The sequence below is a fragment of the Hyaena hyaena genome, unplaced genomic scaffold, assembly GCF_003009895.1.
Source record: "Hyaena hyaena isolate Hyena2069 unplaced genomic scaffold, ASM300989v1 scaffold_1048, whole genome shotgun sequence".
Lineage (NCBI taxonomy): Eukaryota > Metazoa > Chordata > Mammalia > Carnivora > Hyaenidae > Hyaena > Hyaena hyaena.
In genome coordinates this window covers 6,290-25,311 of record NW_024081671.1, presented here as the reverse complement: position 1 = coordinate 25,311, position 19,022 = coordinate 6,290, and positions in this window count along the sequence as shown.

Below are 19,022 nucleotides of genomic sequence, written 5' to 3'. Positions count from 1 at the left end.
TCATATGCTTTCCCATTTCTAGTTATGGTTTTTATTTTTGAATTAAAGAAGGCCCTTTAATAAGCCTTGTAAGGCTAGTTTCATGGTGAAAAACACTACTTTTGTTTCACTGGGAAACCGTTTATCTCTCCTTCAATTCCAAATGATAACCTTGCCAGATATTATTTGTAAGTTTTGTTTGTTTGGTTGGTTTTTCTTTGTTTGTTTTTGTTTTTGTTTTCCTTTTAGTCCTTTAATTATATCCTGTCACTCCTTTCTGGCCTGCAAAGTTTCTGCTGAAAAATCAGCATATAGCCTTACAGTGTTTCCCTTATATGTGATCATTTGTTTTCTCTTGCTGCCTTTTAGATTCTCCATTTATCTTTAGCTTTTGCTATTTTAATTATATTATATCATGATGTATATCACTTTGGTTCATCTTGTTTGATACTCTCGATACTTACTGGACCTGGATGTCTGTTTTCTTCTCTAGGTTAGGTGTTTTTTTTTTTTTTTTTTAATTTATTTCTAGGAGAGAGAGAGAGACAGCGTGAGCAGGGGAGGGTCAGAGAGAGAGGGAGTCACAGACTCTGAAATAGGCTCCAGGCTCTGAGATGGCAGTCAGCACAGAGCCCGACGTGGGGCTCGAACCCACGAACCGCGAGATCATGACCTAAGCGAAAGTCGGACGCTTAACCGACTAAGCCACCCAGGAGCCCCTAGGTTAGGGAATTTTTTGGCCATTATTACTTCAAATTAGTTTTCTGCCCTTTCTCTCTTCTCTTTCTATGATCCCTAAAATGTGAATGCTATCCTTTTGATGTTGTCTCTGAGATCCTTAATTTATTCTTGTTTTTTTAAAAACTCTTTTTTTGTTGTTTTGGTTTGGTTTGGGTTTTTTTTTTGCTGTTCTGTTTGTGTGACACTATTCTGTCTACCAGAACACTGATTTATTCTTCTGTTGTGGATTTCCCTAGTGTATTTTTCATTTAAAATATTATATTCTGTAACTCTGGTTAATTCTTTCTTATATTTTTGTTGTTGTTGTTGTTGTTGAAGTACTCATTGTGTTCTTCCATTCTTTTCCCACTTCTGCTGTGCAGCATTATGACTATTACTTTGAAAAGACTTCTGTTTCATTAGTGTGTGTGTGTTTTCCCCACTGTTATTTTCCCCTCATTCTTTTATTGGGAACCAATTTCTTTGTCTCCTTATTGTGATTTTTATGTTAAACAAACACAGGAAAACATTATGAATGATATGGGATAGCTGCCTCTCCTAGTCTTGAAGGAGTGTCCTTGTGTCAGAGTATTATTTTTGTAAACTGTGTATGCCTGGTGGCTTTGACAAGCCAACTGGGGCTGAGTTGGGCACAAGTTGTGGGTGATCCCAAATGTGCACTACTGGGCTGCCTTGGTGGGATGGCTGGGGTTGGTGAGGGCTAGGAACCCATGGTGCACTGGGGTAGCCCTAGCAGTCCAGTTAGAGGACCTAGATCCTACTTACCTGTGCTCTTAAAGTGGAGAGGGGACATAAAAATGGTGCTCACTAGCACAACTGACCCCCAGAGGGAATACCAACAATTCCCCACCTGTGTGTCAGATGTTCTAACATTAGTAAATGGATTTTTTATCTCTAAGGCTCCAGTTGCCCTCAAACTGCTGGGTTTGTGTTTTTATTTTGTCATTTGTTTTTTCTGTGCCCCAGGACAGGGCAGAGTGTGTTCACCTTTCAGTGATATCTTCTTACTGTAGGATTCACATCAGGGAGTAGGGTTCTTGTCATTACTGTGTCTCTTTCTCCTCTACCCTTCTCTATGTGGTGTCTTCATTGTTTGCCATGTGGAAGCTGTTCAGTCAGCCCCCAGTTCTTTTGAAGAAGTTACTCTACATATAGGTGTAGATTTGGTGTCCCTGTGGGAGGAGGTGCAATAAGAGTCTTCCTATGCCACCATGTTGGACACTTTGGTCACAAGACTTTTATTCAAGAAATTAAAAAGTTGCCAATTAGGGGCGCCTGGGTGGCTTAGTCGGTTGAGTGTTCGACTTTCGCTTAGGTCATGATCTCGCGGTTTGTGGGTTCGAGCCCCGCGTCAGGCTCTGTGCTGACTGCCAGCTCAGAGCCTGGAGCCTATTTCACAGTCTGTATCTCCCTCTCTCTCTGACCCTCCCCTGCTCACGCTGTCTCTCTCTCTGTCTCCTAGAAATAAATAAAAATATTTTTTTTTAAAAGTTGCCAATTAAAATAGGTTTGTGTTTTTCTGCCTCTATGCTTTTGGTGTAACCTTCTGTAATATCTAAATAACTTCCATATAGTTTTCCTTTAAATTCTACAACAAAACATTCGAATACATCTTACTTTCTGCATTTTCCTGATGAGCAGTTTAAATATTTCTAATAAGTTTCTCAAGAAAATATAAACTACTATTTAATCCAATTGAAGTGAAGAAAGAACATTTTCACCAAAGTTTCTGGGGAAAGAATGGACCACTTTTCTAAGTTACATACTCTGTTCAGTCACTGGGAGCCTGCAAAATATTTGTATGTGGAAACATTGATTTCCAATCTTGCCTTTCTAGTTCTAGCACTACATAGGAATAAGGTTGAGTTTGTCTCTCGTGCTGTCCTCTTTCAGTGTATTTACCTCTGCATTGACATGCTAGAGAGAAAACTAGTTTATACATTGTTAGATGATGTATAAATTTATTTCAATACAAATTGAAAACCTACTGCACCACTCTCAGTAATTGACCTTTAAATGCTCTTCAGGTTATCAAACCAGATATTTTCAATGATTGGGCATTCAAAATAGTTTAATGCCAATTGGTGTGAAAGTAGCTTATTTGCATGAATTAGTGCCGAAAGGTCTGGTACATGAAAATATTTTTATTATAAAGAGTGGCATTGTCAATGAGGTTGGTACTTTAATCAGAGGTACATTATGGTGAAATTTCCATGACAAATAATTGAGAAACTCTGGTTATGGAGTATCATTGAAGTGAAATTTTGCATTATAGACCTCTCATAAACTGAATTCTAAGAACAATTTGAAGGAGTTTGTCTATGATGATCAGTTAATTTATCTAACATGGAATACATCAGAGAATGGTTTATTCTACATACTCACAGATCTTCTATTGTGTAATAAAGTATATTCTTCTTGTGCTGGCTTTTGATAATGTTCACTCCAGTTAGGTTATATTCTGAGCAGAGTAGTCCTACCTGGAATTAAGAAATGATGTCCATGTAAGTTTTGGTATTTTGTCTGCTTTTTAGACTTGAATCATCAACTATCCTTTTTCTTAAGAAAAATTAATGTATAAAATGGAAACATGTTTACCTAATACAATCTCCTATTAGGTTTCTACTTACACACTATTCTGAAAGTATCATATTTCAATTCAAAATGACTGTACTGTTCAGTTCAGAATGAATACACGATGAATGCTAAAATAGCCAGAGCAGTATCCTATTTATTTTTCCGAGTGAGAACCCAACTAGACCCAATTAGGGCAAGGAGAAAAAGATATATTGCTTTTATTATGTATCTTCTGTGATGACGGCTTCATGATACCTACAGGCTAACAGAATGACTAAATTGGTTTTGTGGCAGATAGTCTTTTTTTTATTAGCAAGTTTATTTTTATTTCTTTTATATAGGTTTTGGCATAAATAGAGGTGATTTCAAGCAACACCTAAAATTTATCTTTTCAACCAACATTTATATTTAGTTTCACTATCTTGAGTATGTTACTCTGTTTACCACTTACCGTAATGGTGGAGCAATTTAAGAATACTACATAATTCTTGTTTGTGGTAACACATTAAAACAGTCTTTGCAGGGGCGCCTGGGTGGCTTAATCGGTTAATCTGACTTTCGCTTAGGTCATGATCTCTCGGTTCGTGGGTTCAAGCCCCGCGTCAGGCTCTGTGCTGACTGCCAGCTCAGAGCCTGGAGCCTGTTTCAGTCTGTGACTCCCTCTCTCTCTGACCTTCCCCTGCTCACGCTGTCTCTCTCTCTCCTAGAAATAAATAAAAACATTAAAAAAAAATAAAACAGTCTTTGCATGTTGGAATCGGTAAGATTTAGACTTCAGTCTTGGTTTTACTAACTGTATATCTTGATGAATAATATCTGAAAGTTTACAATGAACATTAAGTGAGAAAACAAATGAAAGTAGATTAAAATACTGAAAAATATTAATTCACCTTTAATCCCTCCCATATATATTTTCCCTTTCAACCAGTACGTGATCAGTGTTCTCAAAGCTTTTATTCATACAATATTTTAGGAAGGTTTTTGTAGAGCTGCAGCTTAAAATTTTATGAATTGTATTTACTATATTAGAATATTCTGATAGTTTAGTTCTTGGCTGCCTAAGAAAGATAAAATTTTTCCAGAAATAGAGTCACTACTTACTCATCTTAAAAGGGATTCCAAGGGTGCCTGGGTGGCTCAGTTGGTTAAGTGTCTGACTTCGTTCAGGTCATGATCTCACAGTCTGTGGGTTCAAGCCCCAAGTCTGGCTCTGAGCTGTCAGCACAGATTCTGCTGAGCTGCTTCAGATTCTGTGTCTCCCTCTCTCTCTGACCCTCCCCCACTCACTCTCTGTCTCTGTCTCTCAAAATAAAGACATTTAATTTATCTTTAAAAAAAGGGGATTGCATTATCCTAAAACATGCTTGACATAGTCCTACTACTTATTTCCAAGAGAATCAAGTGCCCTTTTGCCTATATTGTTTTTTTTCTCTCCCTGGCATTTATTCGTATAAATGCTATTTACTCAGAGACTTGTGTCCTCACATTTTAGTTTTCTAACTGTTTGAGTCCATGGCCAATCCATAATCATATTTTAAATATTCTCCAGGCCATGAACACGCATGCTCTTTATACCAATTCAGCAGTTTAACTGCAGTGCAGAAAAAGCTTTGGCACCCTGAGACATAAACCTCTGGTTTAATCATAAATTGCTAGAGTGGCCTGTTCTTGTTTCCTGTAAGCGTAACTCTCCTTGACATGAATCCTCATAGATGTGTTAGGTAATAACTGATATTCCAAGAAAAAAAAAGTGAAAAACAGCTAAAGGAGAAGGGGATTTACATTTTTAATCTGATCTATTAGACCATCTTTCTAAAATGAAATCTCTCTTCACTATGGTTATCACAATTAATTCATGCCTACTCCTGTCAATAAATCTTTGGATGATGGCTTAATAGGTCTCTCAGAAATGAATCTTTTGCAACGCCAGAGCCGTGCTTCCTGTCCCAGCTCCCTGAAAGAGAATGTGCAGAGAGATTAAGTCACAATAATCAGACAGACGTGAGCTCACACTGTGGTTCTTTCTCCTACTTAAATTTCCAGTGCTTCAAGAGCTTATCATGAGAATTGTGAATGATAGTATATATTTCTTAAGGTACATTTAAATGTTAAATAATATATTTAAAGCACTCAGCAGAGTCCAGTGTATAGTATATATTAAATTCAAAAATTGTTATTGTTAAAACAGTTACAGTCTTGAAACCAATAAGATTAAATGATTCTTGGAAAGCCTGTAGGTTTATAATCTTCAAGTCCTAATTTAACCGTGACCTGCAACAGCGTACTCTATACTAATGTAATGCTTCTCAACCTTGTCACCCTGACAGGATAAGAGCTCCTTGGAGACAAGAATTATATTTATTATGGGCTTTGCATCTGGCAAGGAACTTAACTTATGAGCTTGCACATAGTTAATATTCAACAAATGTTTATAAATTGACAGATAAAATATAGTAATAAATAAAAATGACCAATTGATATTCTTTTATATTTTGTCCTATTTTAAAAATAATCTTTATTATCACAATCTCTTTTAAATATTTATTCATTTATTTTTGAGAGAGAGAAAGCAAGGGAGGGGGAGAGAGACGGAAGAGAGAGAATCCCAAGCAGGTTCCATACTGTAAGTGCAGAGCCCAATGAACCATGGGATTATGACCTGAGTTGAAACTAAGAGTCAGAAACTGAGCTGATTGAGCCACCCAGGTGACCCATAATTTTTTTTATGGCCCTTAGTGCAGGGCTTGTGCCAAAGAAGTTGCTTCAAAGATATTTGATAAATGAATGGAGGTAGCTCATTTTCATTTACAGAACATGAATGCCACCATTCTGGAAAACTTCTGTATTTTTCTTGCACCCAAGTTCTGGCTGGTCTTTATGCTTATTTTTTGTTTCTTTCTTCCAGTAATATATCATGCTATGTCTATATTACCAACACTGTTGATCTTCATTACTTGCATGTTCTAGATTTCCCAGTTTACTTGTTTTCTAAAATTTATCCATAACCTCAAAATCAATACTTTCTGTGCTTTTTTAGGCATTGCTGGACACGTGCAGAGCTGCAAAACATTTAAGTTGCCTGATACATACTTGCCCAACTGAGATCAAATAGGTTGACACTCTGCCTTCCTTTTTCAGACCTCATACCATAAATTAGCATCCTTTTCATAGTCTTTTTAGTGCTCTGTTTCCCAGAGTTGTACTTTTCATTGATGAGTTTGCTGTTTAAAAATACCCCACATTCAGCATAGTGCTGAAGTACACTCTAATGTGTGGCTAAGCACAGGAGGCTGTGATATGCTTTACGGAGGAAGCACATGTGTCAGATAACCTTTATTCAGGTTATAATAATTTATTTCAGAGTTATAATGCTGCTGGCCAGGAGTTCAGCATTAATTAATCAACAGTATTAAATATTAAATAGTGTCTTTAAAAAGATATACACGTGAACCAGGTTTACATACTGATCAGTTGAAGGAAATGTTAAAACCAGAGACACACAGGAAATTAACTCTGTATTTATCTAAAGGCAATGTTTCCATATTTGCTACTTCAGTGTTTACAATGACTTACAGCACAAAACCACAGCAAATATGAGAATCAATTATCCTACTCTTTGCAATAAACACTTAGTAATCAACTTCTTCTTGAGGTTCCCAACATAATGTCGAAAAGATAGGGATGAGATTCGATTGCAGGATCTTATGAAGATTTATGTAACACCTGATACCTTTGGCATCATGAGATTTAGTGATTGGACATCTCAAGGCTAGTTTCCAGAAGTAAGCTTTGATTAAGTTGTTATATAGTATTTCTTTTTCTTTTAATTTTTTAACATTTATTTATTTTTGAGAGACAGAGCAGAGCAGAGGAGGGGGAGAAAGAGAGGGAGACACAGAATCTAAATCAGGTTCCAGGCTCTGAGCTGTCAGCACAGAGCCTGACATGGGGCTCAAACTCATGAACTGTGAGATCATGCCCTGAGCCTAAGTTAGATGCTCAACCAACTGAGCCACACAGGCTCCCCTGTTACACAGTATTTCTTAGGTTTGCCCCACTCCCACTATCTTTGCCATAACTATTCACACTCTGTAATAGGCCATGGAACATCATTTGCAGAGATGTGATGAATATGTGATTTGGGGCTGTGAAATGTCTTTCTCCTCAAGGATCTCATCAGATGTTCAGTTTGGCTCTCATTATGCAACAGCCAATCATTACAGGAAAAAGACTCTTCCTAACCTTCGTGACTCCATCTTTATCCTCTCATCCTGCATTAAAACCTACCTAGCTAATGTAGAAGAGGAATCTAGGTTAAGAGGAAATTAGGAAATGATAAAAATAATAGATATCCTATCCACAGAATGGGGGAAGAAGGGGAGAGAGAGATTGAGAGAGAGAGAGAGAGAGAGAGAGAAGTGCAGATTAACACAGTGAATTTATACCAGTGCACCTTAATACAGATGTCAGTAAAGCTAAATCCAATTCTCTTTGAAAAATCCCCCCCCCTGTTTTTAAATTTTTAATGGTTCATTTATTTATGAGAGAGAAAGAGAGACAGCAGGAGTAGGGGAGGGTCAGAGAGAGCGAGATACAGAATCTGAAACATGTTACAGGCTCTGAGCTGGCTGTCAGCACAGAGCCCGACACGGGGCTTGAACCCATGAACCATGAGATCATGACCTAAGCTAAGGACCCTTAACTGACTGAGCCACTCAGGCACCCCCACCTTTTTTTAATGCTTAATTTATTTTTGAGAGAGAAAGAGAGACAGTGTGAGCAGGGGAGGGTTAGAGAGTGAGGGAGACACAGAATCAGAAGACAGGCTCCAGGCTCTGAGCTGTCAGCGCAGAGCCCAACATGGGACTTGAAACTATGAACCATGAGATCATGACCTGAGCCGAAGTCGGATGCTTAGCCATATGAGCCACCCAGGTTCCCCCCAAAAAATCCCCCTTTTGAAATCTCTGCAGCACAGGGCAAACAAACAGACGAAAGGAAACTTCTATCTCTAACCCTGTTCAAGGTCTCTCCTACTTTATACTCATTATATTCTATTGTGGGCATAGAGTGCTATTTTAATTATGGAAAATTATAAAACAGGAAGTATTTGGGATCTTCTGGGAGTGCGCGCACACACACACACACACACACACACACACTCCCAAGACAAGTGGACTCAGAGGAAAGCCCTCACCTAGGAATAAATGGCTAGTTTCTAATTATCTGTAGATGGCAAACTACTGGCTTTGTGAGACACCTGTAAAGGAGGTGAAACCCTTCAACTTGTTGTGAGTTTTCAGACAAGTTAAGGTTCATTTCTTTACTCTAGTTTTCCACCTCAACATATGAACTAAGGAGGAAAATGCTGTACTGGGCTAAGAACTCTGAAGGAAAAAGTGGGTCTATATATCCCTCTCCCCAAAGTACACCACTTGGAGGACATCATTTGGAGTCCTCTGAACTCCTACACTGAGAAGAGTCTGTAAGCTCTGTAATAAGAATTACAGAAAGAGAGTAAAATGTAATGTTTATATATGGTTTTGCATTGGTTGTTTTGGCCTGCTTTGACTAAAGCATGAACTCTTTCTCTCAAGATGCCTGTGAACCTAGAATTCAGCTACAGTGTGTTAGGTAATTAACAGACGGGATGAAGAGACAGACTCCTTTTACCCATGACATCATTGACACATTTGTCTGCTTGTAAGACAAAGTACTCACTTGGCAGTTTGCTTTGGCAACAGAGCTTTCTGTGATGTGGAAAAAAAAAAATGTTTATAGAGATGGTCACATTTCTTAACATTTTGTCAGCTCTCGTAGTAAATTCAAGGTTTAAAACTTGTAGTCAAATCAGAAATTTTATAGCATAAAGTTTGGATGCCAAAATAGACACCAGGAAAAGTTATTCTTGCTTCTGCAACTCTGCAACAAAGGTGATCTTAGATTTAATAGTTATTTTAAAAGGAATGGGAGAATAAAGCTTCATTATGAAACACGGTACTATAATAAATGGTGGAAGGATTGTGATTTCAGTGCAAAGAGACAAGGTCAGTATTGCCTTACCAGATATGTGGCCAGTCATGTTTAGTTGAAGCTATTATTGCAAAATGAAGAAATAACAATTTGACTTCTAGGGAGTTTTAACTGACAGCATTATAATATTTGGGTAGTGTACATACAGTACTGGAATAAAAGAAGCTTTTATAATTGTGTGATGAAAAAAGAAAGTATCAATGTAAGTTTTCCCTGAGGATGACCTATGGGGAGAAAAAGAAAAAGTTCAGGATATACATGGAGATTTTTTCTATTGTGATTGAAGCATAGACTAGGTAAAGGGAAGTAGTGAATGGTAAAGCCAGAAAAGTGTGTGGAAAGCAAAGCACCAAAACCCTTGAACATCAATGAAGCAGCTTGAACTTTATAGGCAATGAGGAATCACTTAGTAATTTAAAGAAGACAGCAGTATAATCACAATTATACTAAGTATGGAATGGGTTGAATAAGGGATTGAAAGGACAGTCAGAAGAATCACAAGACTCCTCGAGTAAGTCTCAGAACCAGAATATTTCACATTTGATTTCTCTCTAAAAACAATTCTTGGACTTCCTGGACTTTATGAAGAACATATCTGCACTTTAAGATAGAGCTTTTTTCCAAACTAGGGTCCATAACTCTTATTTTTTTCTTTTAATTTCAGATTTTTCATTATTCCTATACTGCTTCATATGTGATTTACAACATACACACAAGGTAAGTTCTTTGATTCGGGGTTTCATTAGCAATTGTCCAACTAAATTATTGGTGTCAGTATCAGGTTGTTCATGTAAAAATATTTACCTTTTTTCAAGGGAAGTTTGGGAGTTAAATCCTCCAGAAGTAGAGGACTCCGTCTTGCAGTATGCAGCCTGGGGTGTCCAAGGCCAGCAGCTGGTAAGCACAAGTGTCCGTATTCAGCAAGCACTGTCAGCCACGGCCCAGTGGAAAATGTTTACAGAAGCCACTCCTTGTCCAAACTGCCCTATTATACTTGAGGTTTTCTATTCACCTTTCCATCTTTCATCTAGTATTCCAATTTAAGAATATATCATATAATACTGGTATTATTTTATCAATTGATTAAAGAAGAAAAGAGTTTATAGAATAATGTGTGATTAAACTGTGAGTTAATCATGAACCTGGAAGAGATCCGAGAATATAAAGGTCGAGTTCTATGGAATTTCCATTACATAACATAGTGAAGTTTATTTATTCTTAAAGCATTGTTTAGAGTTAAAATTTAAGATTGAACTCTGCAGTTGACAGTGGTTTCTTAGGGGAAGAGTTCTTGTCATAGTAGGTTTTGAAATTATCACCAACTCAAAGAGAGCATTAATGATGTATAAAAGCAGTTTGAGCAACACTACATTTTTGTTTGTGTCTCATGGTGAAAGTATAAAGCCCTTAAGGGGATATTGCTCAGGAAGTGGAATTGCTTGGTTTTATGGCATGTGAATGCTCAAATGTAGTACACGCTGCCAAAGTGATTTCTAAATTGCTTGAATATTTATATACCTACCAGCAACACTTTGAAAGTTCCCTTTATACCATATTCTCACCAAGGCCTTCTTTTTCCAGATCTTCACATTATTTTTTAATAATGATGTTATTTATTGCTTCTTCCATTCCAATTTTTATACTTCTGACTTATTAAAATGTGCTTGCACTGCCTACCCTATGAATGTGTCTAGGCATGGTATGGTATTTGTGTGCGTATGCAGGAGATTTTTAAGAATGCATGCTATTATGGTGATAAAATTAAGTTTGTATTTTTAAAATTAGTTTTATTAATTTACACATTTCTAAAAATCCATCTCACCTAAACTTCCAATGCTTAACATAATATTTTATCCCTTTATAGAGTATTTTTTTAATATTTGTATTTGATGTACTTTTTTTCCCTATGTTATTTATAAGTATTCTTATTTCATGATCAGCTTTGTTGTTTGTAAATTTCACATGTCTTCTCAAAAGACAAATTTTAAATTTATATGATCTTTTCTATTATAATGTTATTATTTTATTTTTCTTTTCTAATATAGAAACACTGAATACTATAACATTTTCTCTAAATTTTGCTTTATCTTCATCCAGCAAGTTTAATAGTAATATTTTTAATAGTATTTAATTTGAATGTTATTTCGGCTTTCATTGTATGTTCTTTTTTCCACATGGGCTATTTTGATCTTTGCTTTTAAGTTTACAGAAATGTGGAATTGGTTTTAAAACTATATACGGGGTTCAGAAACAGACCTTTGTAATAGATAAACTTTATCTATTATCTAGCCTATAAACATCGAAGTTTATAAGACTTGATTTATAGCTTATTATAAACTTTTATATTTTTATGTGATAGGTATGGTATTTAATATATGCATAGTAGCTCTATCTTAATAATTACATTTTTAAGTCTTTTATTTCTTTGCTAGTGATAATGAATGTGATCTTTCACTTTCGTGTGCTATCAGTTTTGCATTACATAATTTAAACTCTGTTTTTAAGAGTGAGAGGGTTTAAATGTTAAATAAATCTCTCAGTATGGAATTCTTGGTACTCTTATCAATATAGTATCCTATTTGCCTTTAATAATTCTGATTGACCTACCTTACCTCTGACTTTTAGTAAGGTCCATGAAGGGAAGTTGGAATTCTCTAGATTTTTTTTTAATTGTTGCTTCAACAACAGCTGGGTGGGCTAAGGTATGTTTCTTATTTTCTATGGGCCTCAAATTCCTCACTTATAAAACAGAAATAGCTGTACCATCATTTCATTAAGATAATTAACTTGGGAAATCTAAATATTCCCTTAAAAGGTGTACATTATTGTTATTTTGATTCCATTTTATAGATCTAAGAAATACTTTTATAGGTCAATTGGTAAGTAGGGAAGTAGTACAAGATATTTCACATCTCAAGAAGGCTGTAGAATAATATATTCCTACTGAATAGTCCTTCTTTCCATTAGGAAAGTGTATAGGAGGATTAGGAGGAACTTAACGGAGGACCGTGGGGGAGAAGAAGGGGGGAAAATAGTGGGGGAGAGAGAGGGAGACAAACCATGAGAGGCTCTTGAGTGCTGAGAACAAACTGAGGACTGATGGGGGTGGAGGGGAGGGGAAGGAGGTGATGGGCATGGAGGAGGGCACTTGTGGGGATGAACACTGGGTGTTATATGGAAACCAGCTTGACAATAAACTATTAAAAAAATAAAATGAAAGCTTCTTCACCTAAAATATTCTAGAACTGAATATGCCTGTGATAGAACTTCTGCTAGTGATTGGCCATGTAATCTTGGCCAAGTCATTTTTCCTCTTGACACCTTATTTTTCATCAGCAGAAAAGTAAGGGCATTTGACCATGCTTCTTGACCTTGTACATAGAACATTCTACATAATATATTTTTAAATATTATATTTATATATATGTATATATATATTTTTTAAAGAATGAAATTATTTTAAAAAATCTTTTCAGAATGATTGGAATAAGGAAGGGGGAGCATGAGAGGTTGAAAAGAGTTGAGGAGTAATTGCAGTGGAACATTTTCTATCTTTCTCTCTCTTTCTTTCTTTCTTTCTTTCTTTCTTTCTTTCTTTCTTTCTTTCTTTCTTTCATTCATTCATTATAGTTCTCCACTCTGAAATATTTCCAGAGTCAATTGTGCAGTAGATTACTGTTTTAGAGTAATAAAAACATTTTTCACATGCAGAAACACCTTTCATTGTGTCTTGGTAAATGTGTTCCATGTAAACATATAAACTAGGTGTTAAATGGAATATTAAAATAAGAAACTATTTTCAACATAGAAAAATATCAATAGTAAAATACTTTTTTATTTAAAATTTTTTAACATTCATTTATTTTTGAGAGAAAGACACAGAGCATAAGCAGAAGAGGGGGAACCAGAGAGGGGGAAGCAGAGTCCGAAGGAGGCTCCAGGCTCTGAGCTGTCAAGCACAGAGCCCAGTGAGGGGCTCGAACTCTCAAGCAGTGAGATCATGACCTGAGCTGAAGTCAGACGTCCAACTGACTGAGCCACCCAGGCACCCCAGTAACTTTTTAAAAATATTTATTTTGAGAGAGAGAGAGAGCGAGCGAGCGAGCAGGCAAGCAGGAGAGGGCCAGAGAGAGATTGAGAGATTGAGAATCCCAAGCAGGTTCTGTGCTATCAGCATAAAGCCTAACACGGGGCTCAAACTCATGAACCATGAGATTGTGACATGAGCCAAAATCAAGAGTCTGATACTTAACCAGCTGAGCCACTCAGGCACCCCTTATCCTTGGCCTTTAATCCCCTACACATTTAACATGGCTTTAGGAACTCAGACAAAGGAGACTTTGAGAAAACAAAGGTTTACCACAAATATTGAGAGACGCGTACACATAGTTGCCAGACATTGGAAGCTGTTTAACCATCTTTACAGTTGTATTTCACAAGGAAATCCATTATAACACTGTATTCAGTGCAGTATCCACTCTGAACAGTTGAATGTTTGATTAAACAATTATGAAGAAACAAGCTAGTAATTTAAAATGTAATGGATTATAAACAGCATGCTTGCATTTATCTTTTGCATATTTAAAGATATTTTATACCAGTGTATTTAGTATATTTATGTAGATGTGTCTTAGATCCATTCCATTATGATATTCCTGAAAAATGAATTGTCACTTTTAAAATAGTCACAGGAGTTGTAGTTCACTAATAGTGCTAGTGTGGTGTTTCATGTATAAGCATAAAGTGCTTTGAATAATATTTTACATGTCATATTTTAGAGGTGTTAATTTTTATTATTTTCTTAAAAAGAATTTTTAAGTTTATTTATTTAGAGAGAGAGAATGAGCAGAAGAGGGGCAGAGAGAGAGAGGTCAGAGGATCTGAAGTGGGCTCCAAGCTGACAGCAGAGAGCCCCACATGCTCACAAATCATGAGAACTCAAATCATGAGATCAAGACCTGAGCTAAACCTGGATGCTTAAATGACTAAGCCACCCACCAGACACCCCTAAAAAAGATTTTTAAAAATATCTTTGTCACTTGAATATTAACTTGTTTGAGAATTTTAGTTTCACTAGTTTTGAGGAGAATGAAGCCTAAGTTCTTTGTCATGGCATATCCCAGAGTTCTTTGGGAAAGTTTTGGGTTAAAGTCCATATTTGTCAAGGTTACCCTTGGTGTGCATGTAAACATGAATTCAATATAAATTAAAGGATGCATCTCTACAAATGGCTAAGGGTCCATTTCATGTGAGCATGACAGGCTTTGTCAATATTTGAAGCCATCAGCAAACTTGGCATTATGATTTTATTAGCGATGAGTCATTATAATACTTTAATTAGTTTTGCATTAAATTAATTAGAGCCCATAGCATTTATAAACTAAGGACAATTAACTTCTCCTCCTTAATTCTCAGTTTTTAATTTTATTTGCTATAAAAGAAATCCCTGGCTGCAGAGAAGAGAGGTAAGAGGTTCACATCATTTATAGATAAAGAGGGTATGAATTAGAATTTAAAGGGAGAATTTTTCAGTATCAGTGAGATGAGGAAAGGCAGTTTGCATGCAGTAAACTTTGTGAGAAAAACAGAAACAAAGCTCTGACACAGTGCAGCATGCATTATTTACAGTAAGTTGTGAGTAGACCACTACAGCTGTGGTAAAGGTTTTATAAAACGAAATGAGGGGGTCCTAAATCAGGAAACATATCTTAATCATTTAACTGAAAACCTTCTGGTTTAAGAAGGTATGTCCTTCTTTTCAAAAATAACTTTTGTTTAGAAAATTAAAATCACTTATTGAAAGACTATTTCAAAATACACATTAGTATATGAATTCATAAAATCACTCATTGATGGACTATTTCAAAATACACATCAGTATATGAATTCATAAACATACATATGTACAAAAATAAAATATACTTAACTATAACTCTACCACAAGAATGTAACGGTTTTGAAAATCAGCTGAACAAGTTTGAGCTTGGGCAGGGAAAAGCATTTCACTGATTAGAACATGATATCCTTAGAAAAGGCTCAGTTCAAGCCCAGATTCCTTTTGTGTTTTGTGATGTACGGAAGGTTGTCAGTTCTAAGGTTGAGCTTACTTACGTTGAAAATGACAGAAAATCATAACCACTTACAGTTCTGTTTAAAGTATAAATAAGGTGGGGCACGTGTATCCAGAAAACAGAACAAATAGTGTATGTGTATGTACTGTATGTACACTATATGTAGACTTCATGTATACTATACATATGTATACTATATACATACGTGATGTGGATTCTCTCTAAAGGAAAGGAGATTTTAAGGAATCAGCTCATGCAACCGTGGGGCAGTCTGGCAGGCTGAAAACTCAGATGATAATTAATTTTATAATCTTGAGCAGAAGTGTTGAGGCAGAAATCCTTCTTTAGGAAACCTGTTTTTTGCTGTTAAAGCCTTCAACTGATTGGATAAGGACTACTCACATTATTCTTTTCTAAAAATCAACTGATTGTAAATGGCAATCACATCTACAAACTGCTTTTAAAGACGTGTTTGACCAAGCAGTCGGACACCATAACCTAGTCTCGCTGACACATAAAATTAGCCATCACGGCCTAGTAACCACTTGATGAATGGTAGCTATCAGTTTGATTCCCACATGTCCTTTCCTACAGTAACAAACTTTAATTCAGTTGCATCATCTTTCACCTAAATATTCCTCTTCACTCTCTGGCCACTCTAACCCTTCCAGCCTCTGCAGAGATATGTGTTAAAAATGCTGATTCTTAACAGCTCCCACAGGTTATAGAATGTCATTGAAATGACATACAAGATGCAGCTAAGGTGGCACATCATCTGCTCCTGGCACTCCGCTGCAGAGCAGAGCTCAGTTTTTCTCTCTGTGGACCTAACTCTTTGTAATCTCCAGAGGGTGATTACACCCTCTGAGTGTATTCTTACTCAGAATGTTTGTGCTCTGAGCCATTCTCCTTGGTGTACCTGCTCATCATTTTCATTAGAAGTTTTTGTCAAATAGTAAAATGCAAAATGCTAAATATTCATCTTCTCTGATAATCACCCCCACCCAATTTCTGCAGGCTAAGTGAATTACTTGCTTCTCAGGAGTCTGACATTCTTCTGTTTTATCTCAAAATATTTGATATTTTATTTATTTACATTGCTGTTTTCTACCACTGACTTCCAGTCATTTCAAGAGCAGGTGAAATGCAGAATATGCTAAACATTTCCTTCCCTTCTTCCCACCATCCCTCCCTTCCACCCTCCCTCCTCTCTTCCTCTCTGTCTTTCACTGTCTTTCAGTCTTTCCCTCCTCTTCTCCCTTCTTCTATGTAAAACTCATTTTAGCACAAGAAAAAATGTAGGTTTAATAAGTATCTGGTTGCATTGAGAAATTAATGAAAGGCTGACAGTGGTTTGCATGAGCAATTGGACACCACAGAGTTTTGAGGATGACGTGAGGTGAAGAGCAGTCATGCATGATAGGTCGGGTCTGGTAAAAGAGTTTGTGTTAGACTGCAAAAAAATTGAGTTTCGAGGCAACCTGGAACTGAATTGGTAAATAATATATTTAAGAGATAAGTACATCAAGAATTAAACTCAGATATAAAACTTGATCACAGTCCAGCAATAAAAATTGTCTTATACTCATTCAAATACATTAAGTTCTACAAATGTGATTATATCAGTGTATTTCTACACTTAATATACAAATGTATTCCTAAATCTCATTTTAGACTTCCAATTTTTAAGCCACCTTATTGAGAACAAATATTGATATGTACAAATGGCTGCATTTTGTATTGAGTACATACAAAAAAAGTGTACATATTTTGTGTAAACCTTGATGAGATGAAGTATATCCTGTGAGACATTCATCACATTCAGTACCATAAATATACCCATCAAGTCCAAAAGTTTCCCACTGCCCTATTTACTTTTTGTGTGTGATGAGAACATTTAACATAACATAGACTTCTTTGATATTGCTAATATTTCTTCAGTCTATTCAGGCTAAAATAAAATCACTATACCCATCCTTCCACTGGCATAAAGCTTTAAAAAATATCCAGTGTTTTACTTACCTCAGTCTAGGCATTTGGAAAAAAAATTTCTACATTTTATTACCTATATTATTGAAAAATGGAATGTTTAGGTAATTCTCCAAATACAAATACAGATTATCAAACTTTCCAATCACGTGCATCTCTACTATTACTAGTATTACTTTAAATTTACTTTAAAATCTTAAGTGATTAGCAAAGGTTCTATATCTCTAGGAAATTTTCAATTTCCTTGGTGTAATTGTTTATATTTAGGAGTTCATTAATGGAAATTTTGAACAATTTCATTGACTTTTCCGGCATGACCTTAGTCCTTATTGGTTTAACAGAGGTATTAAAAGTAGCATTTTTCAAACATGTCATTAAAATGTCATGTTTCCTACTAAGTATTGAATGATTTTACTGCATCTTCCATTAAGGACACTTTTTTTTTTCAGTAAAAAAGTAATTATTTTAATAATCATTAACATATATTTAGGAAATATATGGCAAACAGTTACAAATATAGTATATATAAGAGATAATATATATATACTCAAACATACCACAAATGCACACAAACACACACACACTCACACCTGCTGCTGATTTCATGTATATCTTGGGATGAAAGTCTGGGGCTGAATTCTAGCATACTTGAGGTGTCATAGAGGTAGATAAAGAAGAGTCAAGTTCTAGTTCAAGGCAGTTCTTCACCATAGTATATGTGGTGCTCATCACTAGTACATTAATTGCTACGGGAAAACTGCTATGCAGTGAAACCAGAAAATTTACATCTTTAACATCCTCAAGTATTTATTACTATGACTATTTCCCATATAAATGAATTTTGAGCATTTTTTTTTACCTCATTCATCTTCATTAGTGGAGATGACTGAAAACAAATTACCTTTTTTCTTGTTATCAGTAACAAAATTTAATGTTCCTGTTGGGTTCCAGAATATAAAAGCCCCTTCCTCTTAGCACATTTAATACTAGACACACCTAAAGTCGAATGGGTCTCGCATCAAATTTGACATGAGGAAAGTCAGTATCAAGAAGCTGATATAATTTCTTTGCTCAGTATTAGAAAGAACCCAGTAAACCATAATAAGATAACTGCTTGGATTTAACAAAAATAATAAAAACACCCTTAAAAATCCCAAACATTTTGACTGATAAATTTGTAGTATGTTCAGGTATATATTTACATTAATATAGTATGTGTGTAAATATGACAGGAAATAATTCTCATGCAAGTAAAATACCATAACAGTGTAGGTGTATGCATAGAAAAGGAAAAAAGAAATATGCAATTATAATATATAGTGTAAAGGAAAATTAACTTGTGTTGCTGTAAAAATTACCTACCCACGTATCAAGCTCTCCTGTGGACTGCTGGCACCTTATAATTATTTAAATAGTATATTTATGACTTTTCTGTCTAAAGTCAGAGATTTTCCAAAGAAATAGAAAATACAGTTGTGATTCTCTGTGAGCATACATTTCCTCTAGTTAGGTGTTGCATTTTTCAGAGTAAGGGGAAATGGAGCAACTTGCATACCGTTAGCTGTGCTCTTACTGCTTTTAAGCTGTCTGTACTGGCCTTATTAGAAGTCACTTGATCAGTATATGTTGACT